At 41.5% G+C, this 3,903-nt stretch overlaps 1 pseudogene; it reads left to right on the top strand.

The window, feature by feature from the left end:
• The first annotated feature begins 2,151 nt into the window (after positions 1-2,151).
• Positions 2,152-3,637, top strand: LOC100358161 (nucleophosmin-like; annotated as a pseudogene).
• Positions 3,638-3,903: the final 266 nt, after the last annotated feature.

Below are 3,903 nucleotides of genomic sequence, written 5' to 3'. Positions count from 1 at the left end.
CAAGACAGCTAGGATGGTAACAAAAATCCCTTGTAATCCTTCAAAATACAAAACACAAGCAAGTAACAACAAACCACCAAGAGCTACAGGGAGAAATGGTATCAGCGTCTGTGTAGGAGGAGCCAGAGAGAACAGCCTCAGAGAGTTAAAATTCCCAAAGTAACCAGTAGACATTCATTGGATCTATTCCCAGGAATGAAAATTTAAGCAGTTCTAGAACAAAGAATACAAAGGAAAAGGAGAGTCCAAGTTAAAGTAGGAGGTCAACAGAGATATGGTCAAATCTCAGAAAGTAGGTGGCATATCATTTTAACTTCTAATAACACAAGATGGCACTGTGGAGCTATAAAATTAGAGGCAATACTGGTTGGAATTTTTTTTTTTTTAAGATTTATTTTATCATTTATTTTAAAGGCAGAGTTAGAGAGAGGCAGAGGCAGAGAGAGAGAAAAGTCTTCCATCTGCTGGTTCACTCCCTAAATGGCCACAAAGGCCAGAGATGTTCCAATCCGAAGCCAGGAGCCAGAAGCTTCTTCCAGGTCTCCCATGCAGGTGCAGGGGCCCAAGGGCTTGGAACATCCACTACTGTTTTCCCAGGCCATAGCAAAGAGCTGGATCAGAAATGAAGCAGCTGGGACTCTAACCAGAATCCATATGGGATATTGGTGCTGCAGGCCAAGACTTTAATCTGCGCTGTCCCATGGACATCCTCTATCTGAAGTGTTTGGGGCCAAAAGTATATTTGGAGTTGTTTATTTTTAATTTTAGAATATTTGCACATATATCATGGAATATCTTGGGGATGAGACCCAAGCCTGAACATGAAATTTATTTATAGATTTTTTAAAAAAATATTACTTATTTATTTGGAAGGCAGTTACGGAGACAAAGGGAGACAGAGAGATCTTCCATCTGCTGGCTAATTCCTCAAATGGCCACACTGGCTGGGGCTGGTCTACACCAAAACCAGAAGCCTGGAACTCCATCCAGGTCTGACAAAAAACTTGAACCAGCACTCATATGGAATGCTGTTTTTGCAGCAGTGGCTTAACCACAATGCTGGCTGCTCTTAAGCACCTTTTTTTTTTTTTTAATTTACTTGAAAGACAAAATTAAACTGAGAGAGAGAGAGAGAGAGAGAGAGAGAGAGAGAGAGACTTTTCCAGCTGCTGGTTCATTCTCCTGGAGCAGCCAGGACTCAAACCAGCACCCACATGGGATGACAGTACTAAAGGAGGCAGGTTTACTGGCTATGCCACAGTGCCAGCCCCTAGATATTCTTGACAATAATACTTTATGCCAGAATAAAATTAATACATTTAAAATAATCCACGGGAAATATGAGCCCAGTCTACTCAATTTTCAAATCCAAAGGAAGTACGGAAATTAGCAACTACATACCAAGGTTAGAGATTATAACTGAGCCCTTACTCGTAAATCTGTGAAAATTATCTTGGACAACAATAATGACTGAAGTAACATTGACAAAAAGACAGATGGTAAGCATTTAATATATGAGGAAACTTCAAAATGATCATGGAAAAATGGAATTTAAAGTAAATTTATTTTGGTGCAAAAACTTTTCTTCATGATATATGGAAAATGCCTATTATGAAAAAACTATGCATGAATTCCAAAATTGGTTTTGGATCAAATTAAACTCATAATTTTACTTCTATTTTTTCCATTAACTTTTTGAAGCACCTGTATATACTTACATATAGTATCAAAAGTATATGGGGGCGAGGAGCCAGCCATGTGGTACAAGTGGTTAACGCCCTGGCCTGAAGCACTGGCATCCCGTATGGGTACGGGTTCGAGACCCGGCTGTTCCACTTCCCATCCAGATCTCTGCTGTGGCCTGGGAAAGCAGTAGAAGATGGCCCAAGTCCTTGGGCCCCTGCACCCACATGGGAGACCCAGAAAAAGCTCCTGGCCCTTGGCTTCAGATCAGCGCATCTCCGTCTGTTGTGGCCATCTAGGGAGTGAACCAATGGATGGAAGACCTCTCTCTCTCTCTCTCTCTCTCTCTGCCTCTCCTCTCTGTGTAACTAACTTTCAAATAAATTTACTTTCAAATAAATAAATAAATCTTTAAAAATACATTCTAGAGACTCAGATTAATTTTAAAAATGCATATCAGGACATAAATAATGCATTTGGGATATTAAGTAATAGTATGCCCTGGCGTGATTCCATCCTGCGTGGCTGTTCTTTGCAGCACAGGGCATCTAATTTCTGCTTCTCTCCCACCTAAGTTCATCCCTTTGCCTCATGGAAGATTCGATGGACATGGACATGAGCCCCCGAGGCCCTAGAACTATGTTTTCGGTTTTGAACTAAAGGCTGACAAACAGCGTCACTTTTAAGTGGACAATGAGCACCAGTTATCTTTAAGGACAGCCAGTTTAGGAGCTGGTGCAAAGGATGAACTGCACATTGTTGAAGCAGAGGCAATGAATTATGAAGGCAGTCCAATTAAAGTAACACTGGCAACATTGAAAATGTCTGTACAGCCAACAGTTTCCCTTGGGGGCTCTGAAATAACACCACCTGCGGTATTAAGGTTGAAGTGTGGTTCAGTGCCTGTGCATATTAGTGGATAGCACTTAGTAGGGGTGGAGGAAGATGCAGTCAGAAGACAAAGAGGAGGAAGATGTGAAGCTATTAAGTATATCTGGAAAACGATCTGCCCCTGGAGGGGATAGCAAGGTACCACAGAAAAAAGCAAAGCTTGCTGCTGCTAAAGATGATGAAGATGACGATGATGATGATGATAAAGATGATGATGAGAATGAGGAAACAGAAGAAAAAACTCCAGTGAAGAAATCTATATGAGATACCCCAGCCAAAAATGCACAAAAATCAAACCAGAATGGGAAAGACTCAAAACCATCAACACCAAAATCAAAAGATCAAGGATCCTTCAAAAAACAGGAAAAAACTTTTTAAAAAAATTTTTTTGACAGGCAGAGTGGACAGTGAGAGAGAGAGACAGAGAGAAAGGTCTTCCTTTGCCGTTGGTTCACCCTCCAATGGGCGGCACACCGCGCTGATCTGAAGGCAGGAGCCAGGTGCTTCTCCTGGTCTCCCATGGGGTGCAAGGCCCAAGCACTGGGCCATCCTCCACTGCACTCCCTGGCCACAGCAGAGAGCTGGCCTGGAAGAGGGGCAACCGGGACAGAATCCGGCGCCCCGACCTGGACTGGAACCTGGTATGCCGGCACCGCAAGGCGGAGGATTAGCCTAGTGAGCCGTGGCGCCGGCCAAGAAAAAAAACTCTTAAAACACCAAAAGGAACTAGGTCTGAAGAAGACAGTAAAGCAAAAATGCTAGCAAGTATAGAAAAAGGTGGTTCTCTTCCCAAAGTGGAAGCCAAATTCATCAATTACATGAAGAATTGCTTCTGGATGACTTGACCAGGAGGCTATTCAAGATCTTTAGCAGTAGAGGAAGTCTCTCTAAGAAAACCGTTTAAACAGTTTGTTAAAATTTTCTGTCTTATTTCATTTCTGTAACAGTTGATATCTGGCTGTCCTTTTTATAATGCAGAGTGAGAACTTTCCCTACCATGTTTGATAAATGTTGTCCAGGTCCCATTGCCAAGAATGTGTTGTCCAAAATGCCTGTTTAGTTTTTAAAGATGGAACTCCACCGTTTGCTTGGTTTTAAGTAGGTATGGAATGTTATGATAGGACACAGTAGTAGCAGTGGTCAGACGTGGAAATGGTGGGAAGACAAATATACATGTGAAATAAACTCAGTATTTTAATAAAGTAGAAAAAAAGTAATAGTATATAGAGATTATACTCCCTAACAAAATAGATACAACACAGTATTTAAAGGAGAATGGAGACTTTCAGAGATGCAGGTTTTTGGAATTGTGGTTAAAACATTTCTTTA

This window comes from Oryctolagus cuniculus, chromosome 9 (genome assembly GCF_964237555.1).
Source record: "Oryctolagus cuniculus chromosome 9, mOryCun1.1, whole genome shotgun sequence".
Lineage (NCBI taxonomy): Eukaryota > Metazoa > Chordata > Mammalia > Lagomorpha > Leporidae > Oryctolagus > Oryctolagus cuniculus.
The sequence above is the reverse complement of the archived record's forward strand: the minus strand, read 5'-3'. Positions and strand labels throughout refer to the sequence as shown.